Raw genomic sequence first — 18,565 nt, forward strand, 5'->3', positions numbered from 1 at the left:
ACCACCTTTACCATTCTAGAGATAGGCAAAGTCAAAATAAATGATTCCTTGCATATATAGCAATATTTATGAACCATGCTGATCGTTTGATTGGATAAATTGATTCCAAATGATGTCGCTTGATGTGTAAAATATTCCTGCAAAACATCGTCGGAAAATCTCAAGTATTAAAAAAATTATGTAAAAAAAGATGCCAAAATTGTCAGGAGTGCAATACTTTTTTTTAAGACACAGCAAATTGTTTTATGGAGTGATATGCCTTAAATTCTTATTTGTTTTAAAACTGTTATATCTTAGTGATGATTTTAGCTCAAAATGAAGCTTTTCCATTGAACCATTTTGATACAGATGTGTTTTGAAAAAAAAGTTGTGCCATGTCAGAGTGCAACACAAAAATTAGTATAACTGAGGAATAGAATGATTTTAGCTCAAATGACTCACACCTTAACATAAACAAAAGTTAATACTGTAAAACATAGTTCAGTTACTTGATTATTGATATAAATAATGAGTGAAAGTCAAGTAGATAATGCTATGAGTGTCAGAAGTGCAACTTTGAAGTTTAAAGACTCAGACTGAAAAAATACAAAAGCCAATATATGGTTCTGTTTTATTTTTCAAAAGATACTATACTAGATATAAGATTGCACTCAAAGAGAAGTCTGATAGACAAGGAATTTTTCTTTTAGAACCTTTTCTTTCAGGAGTGCAACAGTTTTAAAATTACATTTTCTTGGACTTAAATTTTAAGTTTTTACATCATTCTCCAGATATGAAAAATATCCCACTTAAAACAGAATTCTGTAAGGGTTTGTATGTTTGATACCAAATATTTTTATATCTAATAGATTGATCCTTGAATAAAACAACCAAAATATAACATCAAAAAGATTCATTCTGACAACTAATAAGGACACCAGTATGTATGATAGTGTGTATACCGTCGCTTGTGTTCCTGAATAATCTTGACAAACCAACATATACCCAAACTACAATTACTAACTGTATTTAACTAAGATAAGATATAAAACTAAACTTTTTATTAGAACAAAATCTAAATCTCACTAAGAGCTTAAACATTTTCATAAAACATAAAAAAAACATACTAAATAGTAAAATATTTACATATTAATACCTTGATGTAACATTTCGCTTTCTAGGGGCTACTCATTACAGTTTTTGAAGAATAACATACACAAACTAGTATCTCAATTGTTTGTAAAACAATTGAAAGGTCTTTCCTGTAAAAGTGATGTTTTCGTAATGTACTTTGTACGACCTTTCGTTTGATATACGACAAGCATAACTTCTGAAACTTTTCGCTTTTAACACTTAATGACCTCATTCGCCTACATTTTTTTTTAGATCGGATGTATGATAAATGTAACATAGAGTAGATGAGCTTTCATTTGATATGCGACAATGCTATGTTCTAGAAAGTTTGATGTTTGCACTTAATAACCCTTTCCAACTAGTTTTTGGAGGTTAGGAATATGATTTTTCAAATGTACACATCATGACCTTTCATTTGATATACAACAACCCTATCTTAAAAGAAAATTTATTTTTTGCACTCAATAACCCCATCAAACCCATATTTGAGAGATGTCAATTTGAAATTTGAAATGTATGCTTTATGTTCTTTCATTTTATATGCGACAACCTTACCATCTGAGAAATTTGAATGTTTGCACTAAATGACCCCACCTTGCACACTGGGATGAAAAGGGGGTTTAAAATTTTCATTTTTGAGTAGAGTTCATTAAGACCTTCAATTTGATATATCAGATGACCCCATTTGACAAAGTGCAAAAAATGATGCAATATCAACTCTATAAATAGAAGTTATGAAACTTACAAAGTCAATGCAAAACTTGAAAATTTCAAATTGAATTTTTGGCGTTTTTTTCCATGGAATGTTTTTGGTATTTGGTCAAACATATAACTATGTTAACCTCTTCAATTTCTAAAACATTTTAAGAGGTTAGCTCTTGTTGATCCAGAAATACATGCCGCCGCTCGCAAAATTTCAAACTGCATTATCTCTAAAACGACAATAGATATCTCAAATCTGTTTATCAAATGATAAATGATCTACAGTCAAAGGACAACATTAAAGAAAAATAATTGGGACAATTTCAAAGTTCACCAAGGTCACAATTAATCATCAAATATATGATGCAATACCAAACTTGAGAACCGGAAGTCGTGGAGACATGGGACTACCACCATTCAACGCAGGACCACTTGACCTTTCAAATATCACAAGGTCAAGGTCATAGTATACTGTGAAGGTCAAGGTGAAATTTCATCATGACCTGACATTGACCTCAAATTGAAGGTCTTGAATTACTGATCATCTTTGCAGTTTATAGTAGGTTGATATATGTTACCTTTAAAAATATATTAACAGAAAACTTTAACTTTTAAGAATCATCCCGTTGTAACTTTTGAACAGACAGTCGGACATTTTTGGACTTATCATATAACATGTAGAGCTCGTCAAGAGGAACATTTTATACGCTGTATGTATGCAGCAAAGTCTTATCGTTTTCCTAATATGTAAGCTTGAAATTGCAGCGTAATTTTATTTTGCACTCTGTGACCTTTGACCTTGAGTGCGTATTGAAGGTCACATGCATTTAAGATTATTGGTGAAGGTCCCAAGTCTCTACGACTTCCGGTTCTCGAAATACAATTTTTCTTAAATTGTGTACAAATTTCAATGGGAATAACTCCTTATAAGGGTTAATAACAAAATGATGGTATATGTTCATTAACATTGCCATCTGTTCCTGTACATGTTGCCGTTTTCAAATCGATTCTATCTCTAATACTTTTTGAGAAAAATGCAAAGGAAAGAAATTGCCTCAAGGGGATATAACTCTCATAGGGGACTATGAAATCCTATTCAGCCTCATATGATAATACATAATGATGAGATGTACCTTTTGTCCAAATATAGTCATGATATCCTTTAAAACAACGAGGGGGGGCATGTGGAAAAAAATCAATAAAAAGGAGATAACTTCTTTAGGGGGTGATGAAATCCTACAAAAGTTCATTAGGTAACAGTTCATGATGAAGTCTATCGATGGTTTAAATTTGGTATTGATAACTCCAATAGAAGCGGTAGGAGGGCGTGCCAAACAAATGCTGGAAGTTAAAAAAAAAAGAAAACTAGTATCTCAATTGTTTGTAAAACAATTGAAAGGTCTTTCCTGTAAAAGTGATGCTTTCATAATGTACTTTGTACGACCTTTCGTTTGATATACGACAAGCATACCTTCTGAAACTTTTTACTTTTATCACTTAATGACCTCATCTGCCTACATTTTTGATATCGGAATTATTATATATGTAACATAGAGTAGATGAGCTTTCATTTAATATGCGACAACGCCATATTCTAGAAAGTTTGATTTTTGCACTCAATAACCCTATCTTACTAATTTTTGAAGGTCAGGAATTTGCTATTTGAAATGTACACATAATGACCTTTCATTTGATATACAACAACCCTACCTTAAAAGAACATTTATTTTTTGCACTCAATGACCCCATCCAACTCATTTTTGGGAGACGTCAATTTGAAATTTGAAATGTTCGCTTTATGTTCTTTCATTTGATATGCGACAACCTTACCATCTGAGAAATTTGAATGTTTGCACTAAATGACCCCACCCGTCTCCCTTGGATGAAAAGGGGGTTTCAAATTTTCATTTTTAAGTAGAGTTTATTAAGACCTTCAATTTGATATATCAGATGACCCCATTTGACAAAGTGCAAATAATGATGCAATATCAACTATATAAATAGAAATTATGAAACTTACAAAGTCAATGCAAAACATGAAAATTTCAAATTGAATTTTTTAGTGTTTTTTTAAATGGAATGTTTTTGGTATTTTGTCAAACATATAACTATGTCAACCTCTTCAATTTCTTAAACATTTTAAGTGGTAAGCTCTTGATGATTCAGAAATACATGCCTCCGCTCGCAAAACTTAAAACTGCATTATCTCTAAAACGACAATAGATATCTCAAATCTGTTAAATGATAAATGATCTACAGTTAAATGACAACATTATAGAAAAAGAATTAAGACAATTTTAAAGTTCACTAAGGTCACAATTAATCATCAAATATATGATGCAATACAAAACTTGAGAACCGGAAGTCGTAAAGACATGGGACTATCACCATTCAACTCAGGACCACTTGACCTTTTAAATATCACAAGGTCAAGGTCATAGTATAATGTGAAGGTCAAGGTGAAATTTCATCATGACCTGACATTGACCTCAAATTGAAGGTCTTGAACTACTGATCATCTTTTAAGTTTATAGTAGGTTGATATCTGTTACCTTTAAAAAGATATACACAAAATACTATACTTTTAATAATCATCCCGTTGTAACTTTTGAACAGACGGTCGGACATTTTTGGGCTTATTACATAAATTGTAGAGTTCGTCGAGAGGAACATTTTATACGCTGTATGTAGGCAGCAAAGTCTTATCGTTTTCCTAATATGTAAGCTTGAAATTGCAGCGTAATTTTTTTTTGCACTCTGTGACCTTTGACCTTGGGTGCATATTGAAGGTCACATGAATTAAAGATTATTGGTGAAGGTCCCAAGTCTCTACGACTTCCAGTTCTTGCAATAGATTTTTTCTAAAATTGTATACAATTTTTCAAGGGGAATAACTCCTTATAAGGGTTAATAACAAAATAATTGTATATGTTCATTAACATTGCCATCTGTTCCTGTACATGTTGCCGTTTTCAAATCGATTCTATCTCTAACATTTTTTGAGAAATGAGCAAAGGAAAGAAATTGTTTCAAGGGGAAATAACTCTCAAAGGGGATGATGAAATTCTATGCAGCCTCATATGGTAATACATCATGATGAGATGTACCTATTGTAAAAATAAGATCATGATATCTTTAAAAACAACGAGGGGGGGTCATGTTGAAAAAAATCAATAAAAGGGAGATAACTTCTAAAGGGGATGATGAAATCCTACACAGCCTCATCTGGTAATACTTCATAATGAGGTCTACCGATGGTCCATATTTGGTTTTGATAACTCCAATAGAAACGAGGGGAGGCCATGTCAAACAAATGCTGGATGAAAAAAAAAAAAAAAAAAAAAAAAAAAAAAAAACATGCGAAAAACAATAAGGTCTTTCCTCACGGAGAGGAAAGACCTTAAAAAAACCTAGTATCTCAATTGTTTGTAAAACAATTGAAAGGTCTTTCCTGTAAAAGTGATGTTTTCGTAATGTACTTTGTACGACCTTTCGATTGATATATATGACAAGCATACCTTCTGAAACTTTTCGCTTTTTACACTTAATGACCTCATCCGCCTACATATTTGAGATCGGAAGTATGATATATGTAACAGAGGGTAGATGAGCTTTCATTTGATATGCGACAACGCCATGTTCTAAAAAGTTTGATTTTTGCACTTTATATCCCCATCCAACCAATTTTTGGAGGTTGGGAATTTGATATTTCAAATGTACACATCATGACCTTTCATTTGATATACAACAACCCTATAGTAAAAAAAAAAAAATTTTTGCACTCAATGACCCCATCCAACCCATTTTTGGGGGACGTCAATTTGAAATTTGAAATGTACGCTTTATGTTCTTTCATTTGATATGCGACAACCTTACCATCTGAGAAATTTGAATGTTTGCACTAAATGACCCCACCCTTCCCCCTTGGATGAAAAGGGGGTTTAAAATTTTCATTTTTAAGTAGAGTTTATTAAGACCTTCAATTTGATATATCAGATGACCCCATTTGACAAAGTGCAAATAATGATGCAATATCAACTATATAAATAGAAGTTATGAAACTTACAAAGTCAATGCAAAACATGAAAATTTCAAATTGATTTTTTTGGTGTTTTTTTCCATGGAATGTTTTTGGTATTTGGTCAAACATATAACTATGTTAACCTCTTCAATTTCTAAAACATTTTAAGTGGTAAGCTCTTGATGATTCAGAAATACATGCCTCCGCTCGCAAAACTTGAAACTGCATTATCTCTAAAACGACAATAGATATCTCAAATCTGTTAAATGATAAATGATCCAGTTGAAGGGCAACATTATAGAAAAAGAATGTGGACAATTTCAAAGTTCACCAAGGTCACAATTAATCATCAAATATATAATGCAATACAAAACTTGAGAACCGGAAGTCGTAGAGACATGGGACCATCACCATTCAACTCAGGACTAATTGACCTTTCAAATGTTACAAGGTCAAGGTCATAGTATAATGTGAAGGTCAAGGTGAAATTTCATCATGACCTGACCTTGACCTCAAATTGAAGGTCTTGAACTACTGATCATCTATGCAGTTTATAGTTGGTTGATATCTGTTACCTTTAAAAAGATATACACACAATACTTTACTTTTAAGAATCATCCCATTGTAACTTTTGAACAGACAGTCGGAATCTATTGAGCTCAGTGTATAAAATGTAGAGCTCGTCGAGAGGAACATTTTATACGCTGTAAGTATGCAGCATACTCTTATCGTTTTCTTAATATGCAAGCTTGAAATTGCAGCGTAATTTTTTTTTGCACTCTGTGACCTTTGACCTTGGGTGCATATTGAAGGTCACATGAATTAAAGATTATTGGTGAAGGTCCCAAGTCTCTACGACTTCCAGTTCTTGAAATAGATTTTTTCTAAAATTGTATACAATTTTTCAATGGGAATAACTCCTTATAAGGGTTAATAACAAAATGATTGTATATGTTCATTAACATTGCCATCTGTTCCTGTACATGTTGCCGTTTTCAAATCGATTCTATCTCTAACATTTTTTGAGAAATGAGCAAAGGAAAGAAATTGTTTCAAGGGGAAATAACTCTCAAAGGGGATGATGAAATTCTATGCAGCCTCATATGGTAATACATCATGATGAGATGTACCTATTGTCCAAATAAGATTATGATATCTTTAAAAACAACGAGGGGGGGCCATGTTGAAAAAAATCAATAAAAGGGAGATAACTTCTAAAGGGGATGATGCAATCTTACACAGCCTCATCTGGTTATACTTCATAATGAGGTCTACCGATGGTCCATATTTGGTTTTGATAACTCCAATAGAAACGAGGGGAGGCCATGTCAAACAAATGCTGGATGAAATAAAAAAAAAAAACAACTAGTATCTCAATTGTTTGTAAAACAATTGAAAGGTCTTTCCTGTAAAAGTGATGTTTTCGAAATGTACTTTGTACGACCTTTCGTTTGATATACGACAAGCATACCTTCTGAAACTTTTCACTTTTTACACTTAATGACCTCATCAGCCTACATTTTTGAGATCGGAAGTATGATGTATGTAACACAGGATAGATGAGCTTTCATTTGATATGCGACAACGCCATGTTCTAGAAAGTTTGATTTTTGCACTTAATAACCCCATCCAACTAATTTTTGGAGGTCAGGAATTTGATATTTCAAATGTACACATCATGACCTTTTACTTGATATACAACAAACCAATTGTAAAAGATTTTTTTTTTGCACTCAATGACCCCATCCAACCAATTTTCGGGGGACGTGAATTTGAAATTTGAAATGTACGCTTTATGTTGTTTCATTTGATATGCGATAACATTACCATCTGAAAAATTTGAATGTTTGCACTAAATGACCCCACCCTTCCCCCTGGGATGAAAAAGAGGTTTAAAATTTTCATTTTTAAGCAGAGTTTATTGAGACCTTCAATTTGATATATCAGTTGACCCCATTTGGCAAAGTGTCAAAAATGATGCAATATCAACGATATAAATAGAAGTGATGAAACTTACAAAGTTAATGCAAAACATGAAAATTTCAAAATGATTTCTTGGTGTTTTTTCCCATGGAATGTTTTTGGTATTTGGTCAAACATATAACTATGCCAACCTCTTCAATTTCTTAAACATTTTAAGTGGTAAGCTGTTGTTGATTCAGAAATACATGCCGCCGCTCGCAAAATTTCAAACTGCATTATCTCTAAAACGACAGCAGATATCTCAAATCTGTTGAATGGTAAATGATCTACAGTTAAAGGACAACATCATAGAAAAAGAATTGGGACAATTTCAATGTTCACCAAGGTCACAATTAATCATCAAATATATGATGCAATACTAAACTTGAGAACCGGAAGTCGTAGAGACATCGAACTATCACCATTCAACTCAAGACCACTTGACCTTTCAAATATCACAAGGTCAAGGTCATAGTATAATGTGAAGGTCAAGGTGAAATTTCATCATGACCTGACATTGACCTCAAATTGAAGGTCTTGAATTACTGATCATCTTTTCAGTTTATAGTAGGTTGATATCTGTTACCTTTAAAAAGATATACACAAATTGCTATACTTTTAATAATCACCCCGTTGTAACTTTTGAACAGACGGTCGGACATTTTTGGGCTTATTATATAAAATGTAGAGTTCGTCGAGAGGAACATTTTATACTCTGTATGTAGGCAGCAAAGTCTTATCGTTTTCCTAATATGTAAGCTTGAAATTGCAGCGTAATTTTTTTTTGCACTCTGTGACCTTTGACCTTGGGTGCATATTGAAGGTCACATGATTTAAAGATTATTGGTGAAGGTCCCAAGTCTCTACGACTTCCAGTTCTTGAAATATATTTTTTCTAAAATTGTATACAATTTTTCAAGGGGAATAACTCCTTATAAGGGTTAATAACAAAATGATTGTATATGTTCATTTACATTGCCATCTGTTCCTGTACATGTTGCCGTTTTCAAATCGATTCTATCTCTAACATTTTTTGAGAAATGAGCAAAGAAAAGAAATTGTTTCAAGGAGAAATAACTCTCAAAGGGGATGATGAAATTCTATGCAGCCTCAAATGGTAATACATCATGATGAGATGTACCTATTGTCCAAATAAGATCATGATATCTTTAAAAACAACGAGGGGGGGCCATGTTGAAAAAAATCAATAAAAGGGAGATAACTTCTAAAGGGGATGATGAAATCCTACACAGCCTCATCTGGTAATACTTCATAATGAGGTCTACCGATGGTCCATATTTGGTTTTGATAACTCCAATATAAACGAGGGGGGGCCATGTCAAACAAATGCTGGATGAAAAAAAAAAAAAAAAAATCGTAATGTTCTTTGTACGACCTTTCGTTCGATATACAACAAGCATACCTTCTGTAACTTTTCGCTTTTTACACTTAATGACCTCATCCGCCTACATTTTTTAGATCGGAAGTATGATATATGTAACACAGGGTAGATGAGCTTTCATTTGATATGCGACAACGCCATGTTTTAAAAAGTTTGATTTTTGCACTTAATAACCTCAGCCAACCAATTTTTGGAGGTTGGGAATTTGATATTTCAAATGTATACATCATGACCTTTCATTTGATATACAACAACCCTATCGTAAAAGAAAATTTATTTTTTGCACTCAATGACCCCATCCAACCAATTTTTGGGGGACGTCAATTTGAAATTTGAAATGTACGCTTTATGTTCTTTCATTTGATATGCGACAACCTTACCATCTGAGAAATTTGAATGTTTGCACTAAATGACCTCACCCTTCCCCCTGGGATGAAAAGGGGGTTTAAAATTTTCATTTTTAAGTAGAGTTTATAAAGACCTTCAATTTGATATATCAGATGACCCCATTTGACAAAGTGCAAATAATGATGCAATATCAACTATATAAATAGAAGTTATGAAACTTACAAAGTCAATGCAAAACATGAAAATTTCAAATTGATTTTTTGGTGTTTTTTTCCATGGAATGTTTTTGGTATTTGGTCAAACATATAACTATGTCAACCTCTTCAATTTCTAAAACATTTTTCGTGGTAAGCTCTTGATGATTTAGAAATACATGCCTCCGCTCGAAAAACTTCAAACTGCATTACCTCTAAAACGACAATAGATATCTCAAATCTGTTAAATGATAAATGATCTACAGTTGAAGGACAACATTATAGAAAAAGAATTGGGACAATTTCAATGTTCACCAAGGTCACAATTAATCATCAAATATATGATGCAATACCAAACTTGAGAACCGGAAGTCGTAGATACATGGGACTTTCACCATTCAACTCAAGACCACTTGACCTTTCAAATATCACAAGGTCAAGGTCATAGTATAATGTGAAGGTCAAGGTGAAATTTCATCATGACCTGACATTGACCTCAAATTGAAGGTCTTGAATTACTGATCATCTTTTCAGTTTATAGTAGGTTGATATCTGTTACCTTTAAGAAGATATACACAAAATACTGTACTTTTAAGAATCATCCCGTTGTAACTTTTGAACAGACGGTCGGACATTTTTGGGCTTATTATATAAAATGTAGAGTTCGTCGAGAGGAACATTTTATACGCTGTATGTAGGCAGCAAAGTCTTATCGTTTTCCTAATATGTAAGCTTGAAATTGCAGCGTAATTTTTTTTTGCACTCTGTGACCTTTGACTTTGGGTGCATATTGAAGGTCACATGAATTAAAGATTATTGGTGAAGGTCCCAAGTCTCTACGACTTCCAGTTCTCGAAAAAGATTTTTTCTAAAATTGTATACAATTTTTCAAGGGGAATAACTCCTTATAAGGGTTAATAACAAAATGATTGTATATGTTCATTAACATTGCCATCTGTTCCTGTACATGTTGCCGTTTTCAAATCGATTCTATCTCTAACATTTTTTGAGAAATGAGCAAAGGAAAGAAATTGTTTCAAGGGGAAATAACTCTCAAAGGGGATGATAAAATTCTATGCAGCCTCATATGGTAATACATCATGATGAGATGTACCTATTGTCCAAATAAGATCATGATATCTTCAAAAACAACGAGGGGGGCCATGTTGAAAAAAATCAATAAAAGGGAGATAACTTCTAAAGGGGATGATGAAATCCTACACAGCCTCATCTGGTTATACTTCATAATGAGGTCTACCGATGGTCCATATTTGGGTTTGATAACTCCAATAGAAACGAGGAGAGGCCATGTCAAACAAATGCTGGATGAAAAAAAAAAAAAAAAAAAAAAAAAAACATGCGAAAAACAATAAGGTCTTTCCTCGCGGAGAGGAAAGACCTTAATTAGAAAAACAATAAGGTCTTTCCTCACGTAGGGGAAAGACCTTAAAAACATGCGAAAAACTAGTATCTCAATTGTTTGTAAAACAATTGAAAGGTCTTTCCTGTAAAAGTGATGTTTTCGTTATGTTCTTTGTACGACCTTTCGTTTGATATACGACAAGCATACCTTCTGAAACTTTCCCCTTTTTACACTTAATGACCTCATCCGCCTACATTTTTGAGATCGGAAGTATGATATATGTAACACATGGTAGATGAGCTTTCATTTGATATGCGACAACGCAATGTTCCAAAAAGTTTAAATTTTGCACTTAATAACCCCATCCAACCAATTTTTGGAGGTTGGGAATTTGATATTTCAAATGTACACATCATGACCTTTCATTTGATATACAACAACCCTATTGTAAAAGAAATTATTTTTTTTGCACTCAATGACCCCATCCAACCAATTTTTGGGGGACGTCAATTTGAAATTTGAAATGTACGCTTTATGTTCTTTCGTTTGATATGCGACAACCTTACCATCTGAGAAATTTGAATTTTTGCACTAAATGACCCCACCCTTCCACCTGGGATGAAAAAGAGGTTTAAAATTTTCATTTTTTAAGTAGAGTTTATTGAGACCTTCAATTTGATATATCAGATGACCCCATTTGACAAAGTGCAAAAAATGATGCAATATCAACTATATAAATAGAAGTTATGAAACTCACAAAGTCAATGCAAAACATGAAAATTTCAATTTTATTTTTGGGTGTTTTTTTTCCATGGAATGTTTTTGGTATTTGGTTAAACATATAACTATGTCAATCTCTTCGATTTCTTAAACATTTTAAGTGGTTAGCTGTTGTTGTTTCAGAAATACTTGCCGCCGCTCGAAAAATTTCAAACTGCATTATCTCTAAAACGACAATAGATATCTCAAATCTGTTAAATGGTAAATGATCTGCAGTTAAAGGACAACACTATAGAAAAAGAAATGGGACAATTTCAAAGTTCACCAAGGTCACAATTAATCATCAAATATATGATGCAATACCAAACTTAAGAACCGGAAGCCGTGGAGACATGGGACTACCACCATTCAACTCAGGACCACTTGACCTTTCAAATATCACAAGGTCAAGGTCATAGTATACTGTGAAGGTCAAGGTGAAATTTCATCATGACCTGACATTGACCTCAAATTGAAGGTCTTGAAATACTGATCATCTTTGCAGTTGATAGTAGGTTGATATATGTTACCTTTTAAAAGATATACACAAAATACTATACTTTTAAGAATCATCCCGTTGTAACTTTTGAACAGACGGTCGGACATTATTGGGCTTATTGTATAAAATGTAGAGCTCGTCGAGAGGAACAATTTACATGCTATATGTATGCAGCAAAGTCTTATCGTTTTACTAATATGTAAGCTTGAAATTGCAGCGTAATTTTTTTCTGCACTCAGTGACCTTTGACCTTGATTGTATATTAAAGGTCACATGAATTAAAGATTATTGGTGAAGGTCCCCAGTCTCTACGACTTCTGGTTCTCGAAATACAATTTTTCAAAAATTATGTTCAATTTTTCAAGGGGAATAACTCCTTATAAGGGTTAATAACAAAATAATTGTACATGTTTGTTAACATTGCCTTCTGGTCCTGTACATGTTGCCGTTGTGAAATCGATTCGATCTCTTATACTTTTTGAGAAAAATGCAAAGGAAAGAAATTGTTTCAAGGGGATATAACTCTCATAGGGGATGATGAAATCTTTTGCAGCCTCATATGGTAATACATCTTCATTAGATCTACCTATTGTCCAAATAAAGTCATGATATCTTTAAAAACAACAAGGGGGGGCCATTTTGAAAAAAATCAATAAAAGGCAGATAACTTCTCAAGGGGATGATGAAATCCTACAAAAGTTCATCTGGTAAAACTTCATGATGAGGTCTATCGATGGTTTAAATTTGGTATTGATAACTGCAATAAAAGGGGTAGGAGGGCTTGCCAAAAAAATGCTGGAAGTAAAAAAAAAAGAAAAAAAAAAAACATTAGAAAAACAATAAGGTCTTTCCTCACGTAGGGGAAAGACCTTAACAATAAGGTCTTTCCTCGCGGAGAGGAAAGACCTTAAAAAACAGGAGAAAAACAATAAGGTCTTTCCTCGCGGAGAGGAAAGACCTTAAAAAACATTAGAAAAACAATAAGGTATTTCCTCACGTAGGGGAAAGACCTTAAATATATATAACTTGTGCCTGTGGTAGATCCGAGCAGACAAAACATACAAAAAATATATATATTACTTATGCCTGTGGTAGATCCGAGCAGACAAAACTAATTTCGAGAACCTGTGGTAGATCCAAGCAGGTGAATACGAATTAAAATAGATTATGCGGTAGATGCCAGCAGATTACCTAATGCGAATAAAAATAGATCCTGCGGTAGATGCCAGCAGGTGTACAAATGTTCTTAATAATTTTAAATATGTATAGATGAATTGGGGAGAAAATAATTTCCCTGAAATTATGTTGGCTAAAATGAGCGAATTAAATAGTGAAAGCCCCCAAGAAAAGATCCATCAGATATGTAAAAAAAAAAAAAAAAAAAAAAAATAGTAACTTATAATTGTATATATCTTAGACCGTGTTCACACCAAACGCCGTGTAGAGTTAAACATGTTTACAATTAGTTTAGTGTAGTGTACACTGGTTTCACATTACATTTGTTCACATCTATACACCTTGTTTAGGTACCTGTACATAAGATTTGTTCCCATTTGTAAACTATATGTCATTTAAATGTTCATTTTACGTAGAACTGAATTCAAAATTTTTAGACAATTTTTCTAGCGGTAAGGGAACAACCATTTGACTTCAAAAGGGGGGCGGGGGTGGGAATGGAAATATTCCGATCCCCAATTTGATAATAATAAAAAAAAAATGGTAGAACTGAATTCAAAATTTTTAGACAATTTTTCTAGCGGTAAGGGAACAACCATTTGACTTCAAAAGGGGGGCGGGGGTGGGAATGGAAATATTCCGATCCCCAATTTGATAATAAAAAAAAAATGGTCATACAGATGATAAAAAAAATATTCTGAATCAAGAGTTTCCCAATACATTTATACATTATAGTGTAAAATATTGAAAAAAAGTATTGATCACCAGTATCGAAAAAGAAAGGAATAAAAACGTACGCACGAAAAAAAATCTGACTCCGAATAAAAAAATGACCCTCCCCCTTTTTTAAGTTAAGTGGTTGCTACTTTATGAAAGCCATATTTATAATTTGCAGTAGTTTGAATATGCTAGGGATGTCTCGATTACCATTAGAAAACGTTAGCTGCAGCAGCGTGCTTTCAGCCGAAAAAAAAGGATTGAGATATTAGGGATCACTACATTTTTTTATCTTTTCTGTTTGTTTCAAATGGTATTTCTTCTCCAAGGAGTATTTGGTAAAGGAATAGGGTAACGTTTTTTTTTTTTTTTTTTAAGTGTTATTTAACGGATCTGAGATACTAGACAAACGTATCATTTACCTCACACTTTTTTTAGTCATGCATTTATGCGTGAATCGTTGTTTGTGTAAAGACCAGTGGCGAATATTTCTGTGTACGTCAAGTCGATTCGGGCAGACCTTTTCAAATGAATTAGGCAGCAACTATTTACTTCATTTTTTGGGGAGGGGGTATGGGGCATGGACTATTGATTTTTTTTTCAGGACAAATTTTGTGACAAGTCGAAATAAATTTTAGCATACATATAGTAGCAACTGAGGGTGAAACAAACAAATTTTTTTCAGGGCCAAAACTGGAAACATTTTTTGTTTCCAAAACAAAATCTTTAGCTTACCAACCTCACCCCCTTGCCTTTATGTTTTATACTCAACTATAATAGAAACCCCCGAAAATCAATTGGTTGCTGCCTTATGGGTTCGGCAATGATGCTGCTTTGAGTCTTCATCAGGGGTTAATAAATTACGTTAAATTTTTTTAACAAAACAAAAATCTGTAAAATTTAGACAACAATTTCTGTAAAGAACTACACTAATAATTATCAAAAAAATCAATTTTACTCAAAAATAGATTGCTCCTTTATTATATACACGGTGAAACTAATGTCCTAAATGCCTAGTTTTGTGTACACTTAATAAAATCAACGGTACCAATTTTGTTGCACCAGATGCGCATTTCGACAAAACATGTCTCTTCAGTGATGCTCGTGGCCAAAATATTTGAAGTCCAAAGCTTATATAAAAGATGAAAAGCTATAATCCAAAAGGTCCAAAAAGTATAGCCAAATTCGTGAAAAGAATCAGAGCTTTGCATGAGGGAGATACATTCCTTAATTTATAATACCTACACAAGGCCTACATTGACTATCGACTGTGTGTAGATAAAACATGATTTAAACTACATGTAAACATTGAGTTTTATCAATGGGAACGCAACTGTGTTTAGTTAACGTATGAGTTTCACTAATACAACACCGAATTTAGGTCAATGTGAACACGGCCTTATACGATAAAACAAGTAAAAACTAATACAAATATATATATAATCTGTACATATACATATATTTAACTTCACAATATGTGCAAATAATATGAAATGATGTATAAAATCTACTTAGAGAAATGTTCCCTTAAAAACACATTTGATCTTGAGTTTTAGGGTTGGTTCTAATATAACGTATGTAACAATCAGATGACCATCTACCTAGAGTTTGAATAATGTGGTCTTCAATTCCTGCAGCAGTTGCAGATGTAGCTGCTCCTATTTTAAATGAATGCCCACAAAATTTATCATCTTTATACCCTAGTCTAAAAAGTAAAGTTTTCAGCAAAGAAATAAATCGATCCCTTGATAAGGGAGTATTGGAGTATGGTCATAATCGTCATTAAAAAACAAATTCGACTGAGGCTTAGCTCCTTAATCAGTTCTGAATTTGATATATTTTCTCAAAAGTAGCTACAGGATGAAAAACATTGTTTTCAAAAATAGTAATATTTATACCTTGCCTGAATGGATCACAATTAGAAGAATGTAAATGTAAAACTAAATTTTGTAGTGACCCATCTAGAGAAATATCTTGAATTGAAACAATGTTGTCCTTAGAAAAATCTTTACTCCGACAAGTAAATTCTCCACATCAGAGGAATCCAAAAAAAGCTAAAATTAAATGCGCTTTGTAGCATTAAATCAATCAATGGAGAAAATACTCCTGACCTCAACAAATTACATAGCTCTTTTAAAATTGTAGAAGTAATAGACATTCGCTTAGGACTTATATTACACTGAGACTTTTTGAACCTCTTAGAATGCACTGCAAACGAACCATATTTGCTAGCAGGTCTGAATGAACCTGTTTTAAAAAGTAGTGTCTTATACCTGCTTAATACAATTTAACAGTTGCATGTGCTAGTTTTAACGAATTTTTACAAAAGGCAACAAAAAAAAATCAAACAATTTTCATCTATAAATGGCATTGCATTTAAAAACAGTCTTTTCCATTCATAACCATAAAGTTTTGAAAACATTTAACACCAGTCATATAAGCTTGCTTTGTTCTCTGACAAAGGCTGGCTTCCCATAATTCCTCAACTTGGTGAATCAACTCATCATTAACTGGAATGGCTTCAGGCAAGGTGTTGGTTCTTGATCTGCCAGTGGTTGTAGTGAACAAAACTTCCTCATCTGATAACGAGAAATAGAGTCTGCTACAGTGTTTTCGACACCAGCAATATGTTGTGCATGAATGACAAAATTATATTGAGCAGAAAGATAAGTTAGTTTCCTCACAAGTTTCATTATACTCTGGATTTTTATACCCCACCTACGATAGTAGAGGGGCATTATGTTTTCTGGTCTGTGGCTCCGTTCGTTCGTTCGTCCGTTCGTTCGTTCGTCCGCAGGTTAAAGTTTTTGGTCAAGGTAGTTTTTGATGAAGCTGAAGTCCAATCAACTAGAAATTTAGTACACTTGTTGCTTATGATATGATCTTTCTAATTTAAAAGCCAAATTAGGCTTTTGACCCCAATTTCAAGGTCAACTGAAAATAGAAAATGAAAATGGGAGTTTCAGGTTCAAGTTTTTGGTCAAGGTAGTTTTTGATGAAGCTGAAGTCCAATCAACTTGAAACTTAGTACACTTGCTGCTTATGATATGATCTTTCTAATTTTAAAGCTAAATTAGACTTTTGACCCAATTTTACGGTCCATTGAACATGGAAAATAATAGTGCCAGTGGGGCATCCGTGTACTTTGGACACATTCTTGTTTATCTTCCTTTGGGGATAATCTCTACAGTACTTGTCACAGAAAATAATATTAGTTTTCTACTACACTTGTGACCCCATAGAGCACAGGCCATCACTATAGGGTCCAAGTCAAAGAAAGCCATAGACGTTTGTTCATGTAAAAGTTCTGGTGTAAGTTCGCCTTGAAACAAACTTCCCTGATTGAAACCCCGAACCATTTAGGTGTAGCATATGTGTAAAGTTGAATGTCTGCAGCTTTAATAATGTAATCATTAATGAAAAAAAGATATTTCATTCCAGTTTTTAGCTCACCTGGCCCGAAGTGCCAAGTGAGCTTTTCTCATCACTTGGCGTCCGTCGTCGTCGTCGTCCGTCGTCTGTAGTCGTTAACTTTTACAAAAATATTCTCCTCTGAAACTACTGGGCCAAATTTTACCAAACTTTGCCACAATCATCATTGGGGTATTTAGTTACAAAAATGTGTCCGACGACCCGGCCAACCATCCAAGATGGCCGCCATGGCTAAAAATAGAACATAGGGGTAAAATGCAGTTTTTGGCTTATAACTAAAAAACCAAAGCATTTAGAGCAAATCTGACTAGGGTAAAATTGTTTTCAGGTGAAGATCTTTTTGCCCTGAAATTTTCAGACAAATCAGACAACCCGTTGTAAGGTTGCTTCCCCTGAATTGGTAATTTTAAGGAAATTTTGCTGTTTTTGGTTAATAGCTTGAATATTATTAAAGATAGCGATAAACTGTAAACAACAATAATGTTCAGCAAAGTAAACATTTACAAATAAGTTAACATGACCGAAATGATCAGTTGACCCCTTTAGGAGTTATTGCCCTTTATAGCCAATTTTGAACCATTTTTCGTAGATCTTAGACCAAAATGGTCAATTGACCTCCTAAGGAGTAATTGCCCTTTATAGTCAATTTTAAACAATTTTCATAAAATTTGTAAATTTTCACTATCATTTTCCACTATAACTAGCTGGACGTAGTTCATTAAAGATACAGATAATTGTAAGCAGCAAGAATGTTTAGTAAAGTAAGATCTACAAACACATCACTATCCCAAAAACACAATTTTGTCATGAATCCATCTGTGTCCTTTGTTTAATATTCACATAGACCAAGGTGAGCGACACAGGCTCTTTAGAGCCT

At 33.3% G+C, this 18,565-nt stretch overlaps 1 protein-coding gene across 2 annotated transcripts in view; it reads left to right on the plus strand.

Moving 5' to 3' along the window:
- Positions 1 to 18,565, plus strand: part of LOC134708031 (protein C-mannosyl-transferase DPY19L1-like) — a 311,728-nt gene that overhangs the window by 199,825 nt on the left and 93,338 nt on the right. The gene's annotated exons all lie outside the window — the stretch shown is intronic.

This window comes from Mytilus trossulus, chromosome 2 (assembly GCF_036588685.1).
Source record: "Mytilus trossulus isolate FHL-02 chromosome 2, PNRI_Mtr1.1.1.hap1, whole genome shotgun sequence".
NCBI classification, from domain to species: domain Eukaryota; kingdom Metazoa; phylum Mollusca; class Bivalvia; order Mytilida; family Mytilidae; genus Mytilus; species Mytilus trossulus.